A 10837-nucleotide genomic window follows, 5' to 3' on the forward strand; every position below is an offset into this window, starting at 1 on the left:
GTATATTATAGCCATTGTATATTTTAGATTTTATTTTATTCAATTATTGCATACTTTAGCTCCTTAGTATTAGTTAGACTTTGGTACCTTTAGTATAGTTAGACTTGTAAACCACTTATTTAAGATTTAAGATTCCTATATGTTGAATGTATGCACCTTCCGGCCAAAGTAAATTCCTTGTCTGTGCGAACTTTCATGGCGAATAAAACCTTTTCTGATTCTGATTCTGTGAGACAGAAACGGGAGGAGGAATTCATCTTCTTGGTTCTTTCGGTAAGTCACGTGGAATGGAAATAATAAAATAATAAAAAATACAACATATGGAATTATTTTTTTATTATGTTTTATTATGTTTTATTTTTATTATTTTGTTATTTCCATTCTACGTGACTTTACCGAAAGAACCAAGAAGATGAATCCCTGCAGTCACGGGAGGAGGAATTCTCCACACATTTGGCCGCCGCCTGAGGATGCTGGCTGCTGTAATAATCATATATAATTATATCTACACTGTGTGACAACAAAAAATGTTGTTCCTGGGTCGTAAGTGTTATTTACCAATTGCTTATGCCTCAAAATTGCAGAAAGTGGCTATTATTTTCCACAAACTTTTAATTTGTTACCAGGACAGTGACATTTTGAATTGTACCTATTTTCAATGAGAAAATGTGGTGTGCGTTTGCGTCTTTCCTTAACATAAAGTCCTGGTCAGAAAAGCAAAGTTTGTGGGGAATAATAATAATAGCCATTGTCTATACTTTTGAGGTATACGCAATTATAAAATAACACTTAGTACTGTGTTACATTGTGAATTATCGGCTAAACGTCATTGCACTCGAATTGTAAACGCTGTAGCTGGGGTTTAACTCTCCAACACACAGAAGGTTAGTGATGAACTCGTGACGAATTGACGCGTTCTGTTTACGTAACGAACCTGAATTAAATTTCGATTTAAAGCTTTCGTGACTGCAGGGATTCATCTTCTTGGTTCTTTCGGTAAAGTCACGTAGAAGGGAAATAATAAAGTATTAAAAATAAAATATGATAAAATACAATTCTCACTATTTTATATAGTATTTTATTATGTTTTATTTTTATTATTTTATTATTTCCCTTCTACGTGACTTTGCCGAAAGAACCAAGAAGATGAATCTGACTTAATTGGCTGTGTCGGGTGGTGGCGGGTTTAACGACGCATTTACATTTTACGCCATCTAACCCAACAAGCAAAACAAGCCTCTATTATGGACAAGCAAAGTTCTCTTTGAATCCACAATTTATTATCCTTTCCGCGATGTCGCTGGTTTGTTTTCTCGAGTGGTGAGTCGACTTTGCCGTCAGCTCGCAGCCCAGCCGAGGCGCAGTCCCGCAACACGATGGCCATTGCCCACCACCAAAGTGGCTGGCAGCGATTTTAAAAAAGTAAAAAAAAAAATTTCCTTCCCAGAGCCAAGGGCGGTAAAGACGTTTCTCTCCAATCAAACGGGGTGCGGCGCGCCATCAACGCTCAAACGCTATCGGCGAGCCCCAAGAGCAAGCGGTGGCAATTCCACATTGCCATGGCCGGGTGCCAGTGTCACCGTGATACACCCGCAGTGGTCCTGCCAAGAAGCAAGTGGCCATTGTACCTTGGGCCGAGTTATCCCCCCCCTCCCCGCCCCCCCGTCCCCCCCCCCCGTCCCCCCCGTCCCCCCCCCGCCCCCCCGCCCCCGCCCCGCCCCCCCCGCCCCGCCCCGCCCCCCCCCCCGCCCCCCCCGTCCCCCCCGCCCCCCCCCGCCTCCCCTCGTCCCCCCCCGTCCCCCCCGCCCCCCCCGCCCCCCCTGGCCGACCAGGATTTGAACCGTGACCTTCTATTTGTGAGTCAAGTGCTACAACCGCTGCGCCACCCGGCCAGACTGCAAGTTGAAGTGAGCGTGGTGGAATTAGCAGGGAGGGTGGGGTGGGGTGGTACAGCACGGGGAGGGAGGAACGTACGGCCTGTGAACCGGATACGGCCCACGACTTCATCTCGCAATGACCCCAACTTCAACTCACGCTGCCCACGACTTCAACTCACGCTGCCCACGACTTCAACTCACGCTGCCCACGACTTCAACTCACGCTGCCCACGACTTCATCTCACGCTGCCCACGACTTCAACTCACACTGCCCACGAATTCATCTCACGCTGCCCCGAACTTCATCTCGCACTGCCCCCAAATTCATCTCACGCTGCCCACGACTTCAACTCACACTGCCCACTTCATCTCACGCTGCCCACTCATCTCACGCTTCCCCCCACGAATTCAACTCACGGCCGTGCGAGATGAAGTTGTGGGCCAGTTGGTGCAGCCATGAGAGCAATGTGGATTTTTTTCCTGATGTGGCAATTGTGATGATGTTGATGCGTAAGGCTGCCTTGTGCGGCGTCATTGTTGCTGTACTGCCACGGGTGAAACTCATGAAAGCAAATGACCAAACACTCAGAAGCAGGATCCTCTTGGAAACGATTGCCTTTGAGAATCAGTGAGGCGTTTGTTTATTACGATGAAGGCAACACGCCATTTCAGATATTAAAAAAACAATCTCAACTTTAACCTGGGACTGTATGAATTTCTAAAATAAAAAAAAATCCAAAAAAATAAAAAACAAGTGTGGAAACCGATCGTTTATAGTAAGCGTCACGTCACCACAACAACACGGTTTCAGATGATTTTTTTTGGGTGCAAAAATACAGCAGAAATAAACGAAAATAATAAACCGCCGTGAAATTAAACGTACGAACCTCGATCCCATCGAGAGCGTGTTCAGTTAAAGGGTCATAAACCACAAAATACCTAAACAGACACACTCACACACACAAACACACAAAGACAAAGATCCCCCGTATAACCTTAACAGACTGTAGGGGCAAGTGCTGTTAGCGAGCACCTATGAAGGCCGGCACGGCACACGAGGGGGTGGGGGTGGCCAACACCACGCCCGGCGGCCTTTGTCTACACATCGCACCACGTACTCATTTTAGGTTGAGTCGACCGAGGGGAGGCCCGGGACCCGTTCGTCACTGGTGTTGCCGTGAGCGGGAATCGAACTTGGGTCGCCGGGTTCATAGCGCAGCGCGCTAACCACTACACTACCGCTCTCCACAAACACACACAAACACACACACACAAATACACACACACGCACACACAAGCACACAAACACGCACAAACACACACATAAACACACTCACACAAACACACACAGAAACACACACACACCAACACACACACAAGCACACAAACACACGCACAAACACAAACACACTCACACAAACACACAAACACACACAGAAACACAAACAAACACGCACACACACACACAAACACACACACAATCACACACACACAAACACACACACATAAACACACACACATAAACACACACACACAAACACACACACACACAAACACACACAAACACACACAAACACACACACAAACACACACACAATCACACACACAAACACACACACAAACACACACACACACATAAACACACACAAACACACACACACATAAACACACAAACACACACAAACACACAAACACACAAATACACACACACACAAGAGAGCCCTGCAGGTCATTCGTGTACATGTTTTTGTTATTATTGTTGTTGTTGTTCATTTATTGAATTCATTTCCCTCCGACCGGCTCTGTTTGCTCTGGGCGTGCGCTTCTCAACCGAAACACACGCACACACGACAACAACAACAACAACAACAACAACAAACCGCGTTGCTTGCCACTAAGCCGGCTTCGAGTGCGGGCCCAGAGGCCGCTTGCTCAACACGGCAGAGGTGACCCCGTGTGCACGAAAGGGATTATTCTTAATTTTGGAGCTTTCGTGACTGCAGGAATTACTCTTTGGTTCTTTCGGTAAAGTCACGTATAAAGAGAAAATGTTATTTAATTTATTATTTTATTTTTTACCGAAAATATTATTTAATTTATTATTTTATCTTTATACGTGACTTTACCGAAAGAACCAAAGAGGGATTCTTCTTCTGCTGCTGCACAAGAGGCGACCGGACATCAACTCGGGACGAGCGAGAGGGCGAGCGAGTGACGGGCACACGCCCCAAAAATAGTCCGGGGCAGTGGTCCTCAACAGTGCGTGCGCGTTGAATTTCTTTCGCACCGTACGTAGCCTATGGATCTCTGTGTGAGTCTATGGGTCTCTGTGTGTGTCTCTGTGTGTGTCTATGGGTCTTTGCGTGAGTCTATGGGTCTTTGCGTGAGTCTATGGGTCTCTGTGTGAGTCTATGGGTCTCTGTGTGAGTTTATGGGTCTCTGCGTGAGTCTATGGGTCTCTGTGTGAGTCTATGGGTCTCTGTGTGAGTCTTTGGGTCTCTGTGTGAGTCTATGGTTCTCTGTGTGTCTCTGTGTGAGTCTATGGGTCTCTGTGTGTGTCTCTGTGTGAGTCGAACGCGTTGTCTATACTTATTTTTAAAGTGGCGCATTTTTACGTGACGTCACATTTCTCACCCCCCCCCCCTCGTCACACATCGTCACAAATGCCTGACCCCACCCCCCTCCCTAGGTGCGTGACGTCATTTATGGACGGCCCCTTAAGAACCATTGCGCTCGAGGTGTGAGATGACCTCTTTAGCGGGAGGATGTCTCTGCGTTGGTCACAGGCGGTGTTCGCGTGGCCCCACCGCGGCCTTCTCAGGCCTGCCACTGGAAGTGAGACCTGGCCCCCCTCCTGACGAAGGCCGTCTCTGGTGTAGCCTAAATTGGTTCTTTAATTGGTTCTTTAATTGGTTCTTTACCGAAAGAACCAAAGAGTATAAAGACTAATCCGTTTCAAATCCGCATCAAGCGCGTGTGGTTAATGCAGACGTGATTCCTCGCAGAAGGTTAAAGTTCATTTTATTCACACTATGAGACATCTCCTTTACCAGTGGCAAAATATAGTGATAGGTTTTTACCCTTTCGACTGGTACAAAAACTGACAGCTTTATACAAGGCATCATGTTTGTTTCATAGTGTAAATGCTTACCCCGAGCTCTCAATACTCTGATGATGCATTGTCTTTGAGTTGTGCGCCTTTTGGCGTCATCTGGTCCAACACCAATGGAGACTCTAAGAAAAGCTGTCTCGGGTGTGGACCAAGGACAGTGCATATCATTATCAATATCAGAGTTGTTTCTTTTTGTTTGCATTTTGACTGCTTGTCTTGTGGTTATTGCAAACATGATGCCTCGTATAAAGGTGTCAGTTTTTGTACCAGTTGAAAGGGTAAAAAACTATCACTATGTTTATTTTATTGTCAGAAAGGGTAAAGCATAAATCGTAAACGTGACTTTACCGAAAGAACCAGAGAGTTTAATCTTGTACCTTTCATCACCAAGCTGGTGGCGCACGCAAGTCCCATCACGTCATACATTGTAGGACTCACGAAGTTGATGCACTTCTCCGCTTAACATCTACACGTCTGTGATGACAATGCACACCCACCACACCACACACACACACGACACACACCCTACCACATACACCACACCCACCACACCACACACACCACATACATACCACACACACACACACGCCACACACACACCACACCCACCACACCATACCACACACACCCTACCACATATCACACACACCACACACACACCACACACACACTACACACACACCACACACACCCTACTACATATCACACACACCACACACACACCACACACACCACACACACACACACCACACACACACCACACACACCACACACACACCACATACACCACACACACCATACCCACCACACATACACCACACACCACACACCCTCCACACACACCAAACCACACACACCACACCCACCACACACCAACACCACACACACCACACACACACCACATCCACCACACACCCCACACACACACCACACACACCAATCACACACACACACTAAACCACACACCACACACACCACATACACCACACACCCCAAACCACACACACCAACACCGCAACAACAACAACCGCCATTCGCCACTAAGTGGCGGTGACGTCACCACGACGTTTGTGCCAGGCCAAGTGCACCTTGAGGCCACGTGACGTGTCGAACGCCCGCTGGCAGGAGGTCACGGGGCAGACCCAGCAGGTGCCACGGGTCGACTGACCGAGATGACCGAGATGACTGGCTGATGCACCACCTGTGCCCCCTACTGTGCCAACTTGCTGTGCTTTAGCCACCCGGCGCTCCGCTCGTTGTTGTGAGCGTCGCTCCTCCGCCCTCCGTTGTTGCTGGAGGGCGACTGCCTCCAACTGCCCAGTAGCGTCCTTCACGGGCCTCTTCCACTGAGGCCGATATTGACACCGCTGGTACCAGTCATCGGCAAGTCCACTGAGCTCCACGTCCTCCTGTACCACATCACTCCATCTCTTCCCTAGCCCGTGCCGCGACCGTTTAGCCCCCTCGATCCGGCCGAACAAAAGCTGTTCAGGCATGCGGTGGCTGGGCATGCGGGCTACATGACCCAGCCAACGCAGCCTTGTCTGCCGGAGGAGCTCACCGATGGGACTTTGCCCAGATCTTTCAAGGATTTGTGAGCTCCTCATACAATCCAGCCTGGTTAAACCCAGGATGGATCGTAGGCAGGCCAGCCTAAATGTTTCCAACCGACCACACCACACACACCACATACACCACACACACACCACACCACACACCCCACACACCACACACACCACACCCTCACTCGCCCCTAACATGTTGGTTCCAGCTCTCTGCCCAGTGTGTTCACTACAGGGATAGCTCGTGGTGGCGGTGGGGGTGGGTTTTGTGGGCAGGGAGTTACAAAAAGAAAGTCTGCAACGCTTTATGGGATATCAAGACGAAGCAAATCGAACGTTACAGGGTAGAGGGAGGGGGTGCGTTGACTGATCGAATCCAGATACAGCCCCCCCCCCCCCCCCCAATGGCGTTTTGCTAAAATCTAAATGTGTTTGCTTGAGGATACACGCGACTCCGTGATCAAGTATTATTTGAAGACAAAACGAACTTAACTAAATCTTTATTAGTTTCTCTCTCTACAGTTTCGTTCGACTTCTTCATCACACCCCCTCCCCCTCCTCCTCCTCCTCCTCTATTTCCCGTCTCCAAAATCATCTCGCACGAGTGACGAACGAAAACAAAACAACAACAACAACAATAATATACGACGATGATTTCCAAGGCAACTTCTATCTCTCGTCTCTCGGGGGGAGGGAGGAAGGGAGGAAGGGGAGGGAGGGAGGGGGGATTGAGGCTCAGGCCCCTGAAATATGGCGACATCAACAGGAACCCGCCTGTCTCAATTATTGCAACCAGAAGCTGCATCAGCCCCCAGAGTCGCGCTCTAAGCATGGCTCGGGGTGGCTTTCAGTAAGCAAGCTCACACGACTCGTAGGGGCTTGTCTCTATCTCTCTCTCTTCTCTTCAGTGAAGTTTCGTGTGGTGAGGAAGAGGGTTGCAAGCAGTGCTGGGAGGTGTGTGGGGGGGTGGTGGGGGGTGATGACAGAGGCAAATGACAAGAACTCAATTCTGGCTGTCGCGAAAAAAATGCGCGCGCGTGAAACAATAACCCGTTGCGATGTAAGCCGACTTTGAGCAAAGCGTGGTGCCCGATTAAAGCACCGAGTTGGATTCTCAGGAGCGGACGGAGAGTGGAGAGTCTCCCTCGGGTTGAGTTGGAAAGTGTTGTCACCCCCCCCCCCCCACCATCTCCCTACCGTCTTCAACTAAACTATGATTTTAGTTTACCAGGTAAAAGGCCCCACTGAGTTACGTAGACTTTTTATTTTTTTAGTTTTGCAGAAGCGACCTGGCCGTCACAAATGACAGCCCAACGAAGTGGCCGTATCATCATCATCGTCGTCGTCGCGTGGAAATTTATAGCAGCGGTCCAAATCGCTCTGAACGCGTGATGCCGATTCCTAAATGTGGAGGGGATACAAATAAAACCGGAGGACCCGGAGAAAAATCCACGCGACCACTGTGGTGGTGGTGGTGGGGGGGGACACACAGAGAGACACCGCAAACTCCAAATATACGGAATCGAACCCACGAAACCCTCCTGTATACCAGGCGAGGTAGTTAACATCTCGCCCGGCCGTCGTCATCCTGAGAACCCCCCCCCCCGCCACCATCACCGCCGCTTGGCTTTTGTCGACCATGCGTTGACAAAAGCCAACATTCCTCCAACCGAAAGCCCCAAGTCCGTGCGAGAGAGCCACACGCACACACACACACAGAGAGACAGGCCAGCGGAAGCGACGGGAGGTCGTCACGAGAATTGCGGCAGAGATATAATCGCGCGCGGATGAAGCGACGACAACGGTGATTCCCGTTTTTGTGTTTCCGTTTTGTTTTTTTGTTGCGTATCCACGTCGTCGTCTTGTTTTGTAAACAGGGACTTGTTTTCGTCGTTATTCAATATGCACTACAGAGCTTTAGATAAGGCACATATTTACACGTATGGTACAATCCCGGCCCCACCCGACCCGCCTTCGTCATCGCAGCGGCACCACTTCTCATCACCCGGATGATTTGGCCGCGGTGCGCGCTGATGCGGTCCTTATTTATTTAACCATTTTTTTATTTTCAAATGTCGAAAATGTTTTTGTTTTCTCTTTGTTTCTAAGCCCCCCCCCCTTCTCCCACCCCCCTCCCCTAACCGCCCACACATTTTCGCACAGTAAACTTAGAACAACAATTAATCAGAAAAAAAGTGCACACGCCGGTAAATATCCCGTGACGATGTCGCACGCGGCAGGGAGGCCGCGAGCGATATAATTCGTAACGAAGCGGCTGTTGTCGTCTTTCTCACAACAACAACAACAAAAACACCCCTCGACCTTCCATTGTGAATCTCGTCTCGATGACGTTACCGACACACCACCAAAGCACGCGAACTTTTGTGTGTGAACTTCACTGCTAGAGGTTTGTGGGGGGGGGGGGGGTAGAGAGTTTTGATCAACCACGATGTGAGCTGTCGTGCTTATAAGTGGACGGGATGTAATTATTTTCATTTTTTTTCCTCCTACGTAGGATTGTTTTTTTTAAGCTAAGCTTTTTGTTTAATATTACACACGTGATATGTGAATACAGAGTTTTTTAAACTTTACAGTGATGACAGCAAAGAGGTAAGCCGGTCTCTAAAGGTTATCGCTGTCCCGGTGTGTCCTGTTTTTCGAGTTGTGTTCCCCTGTTCGCGTGTCGTTCGATACGATGTCCGACGGTTCGCTCCACGAGCCTGGAGCAGCTTCGGCCAAATGATCAGACACAGCTCAAACATTTCCCCTTAGATTGTATATGGGGTCTGATGCTGCTGCTGCTGCCGCTGATTGGCTGAGCTCTTTGATGTTTTGCGAGTCGATCGGCATCAATAAGCAGCAATGCCGAGGCAGAAAGCCAGCAACAGGTTAAACTTGCACAGTAACACGGACACAATTAAAGTTGAAAGTTAATTTTCTAAAAAAAAAAGGAGCGCAGATTTCCGTCTAGAGTTGCAAGAAGTGAACGCGGACCTGGCAAACACCCAGGAAAAAAAACAAAATAAATGACCGTAGCAAATCAAAATTAAGATCAAATTACAGTACTGTGGAGTACAGCATTGAAGCAGCTCAATGAGAACAACAACACCCAACTTATAGGAGAGATTAACAAAAACGAATCGAATTTACTGCAGAAATATTACGGACGAAGGGACCTTCCCCTGTAACGAAGGCTGTTCGAATTATAATTGCCACATTTTTTATTGCTACCCCCCACCCCCCAAAGTGAAAGAAAAAAAATGTGTGAGCTGAGTCGTTCCAATTCCGAATGAACACGTGGGGCACAACCCGAAAAGCGGAAATCGGGAGGAGGTAACACACGCACACACACAGCACAATCGCGCAACTGATCTCCCACACGCCACACGAACGAGATTACAGGGACTTCTCAACTTACGAACATTCGACTTACGAACTTTCAGAGATCCGTATGTCCAGTTGCCCGCTCGGATCGAGAGTCGTAAGTTCAAACGCCACGCAACAGATGGCGGTGGTGGCATCTACAGCGACAGAACGTGAAGAACCAGTGGTATCTACATCTGCAGAACGTGAAGAACCAGTGGCATCTACATCTACAGAACGCGAAGAACCAGTAGCATCTACATCTGCAGAACGTGAAGGACCAGTGGCATCTACATCTACAGAACGTGAAGAACCAGTGGCATCTACATCTGCAGAACGTGAAGAACCAGTGGCATCTACATCTGCAGAACGTGAAGAACCAGTGGCATCTACATCTGCAGAACGTGAAGAACCAGTGGCATCTACATCTGCAGAACGTGAAGAACCAGTGGCATCTACATCTGCAGAACGTGAAGAACCAGTGGCATCTACATCTGCAGAACGTGAAGAACCAGTGGCATCTACATCTGCAGAACGTGAAGAACCAGTGGCATCTACATCTGCAGAACGTGAAGAACCAGTGGCATCTACATCTGCAGAACGTGAAGGACCAGTGGCATCTACATCTGCAGAACGTGAAGAACCAGTGGCATCTACATCTGCAGAACGTGAAGAACCAGTGGCATCTACATCTGCAGAACGTGAAGAACCAGTGGCATCTACATCTGCAGAACGTGAAGAACCAGTGGCATCTACATCTGCAGAACGTGAAGAACCAGTGGCATCTACATCTGCAGAACGTGAAGGACCAGTGGCATCTACATCTGCAGAACGTGAAGAACCAGTGGCATCTACATCTGCAGAACGTGAAGGACCAGTGGCATCTACATCTGCAGAACGTGAAGAACCAGTGGCATCTACAT

Source organism: Lethenteron reissneri, chromosome 1, assembly GCF_015708825.2.
Source record: "Lethenteron reissneri isolate LAM-NWPU_2019-01 chromosome 1, ASM1570882v1, whole genome shotgun sequence".
Taxonomy (NCBI): Eukaryota; Metazoa; Chordata; class Hyperoartia; order Petromyzontiformes; family Petromyzontidae; genus Lethenteron; species Lethenteron reissneri.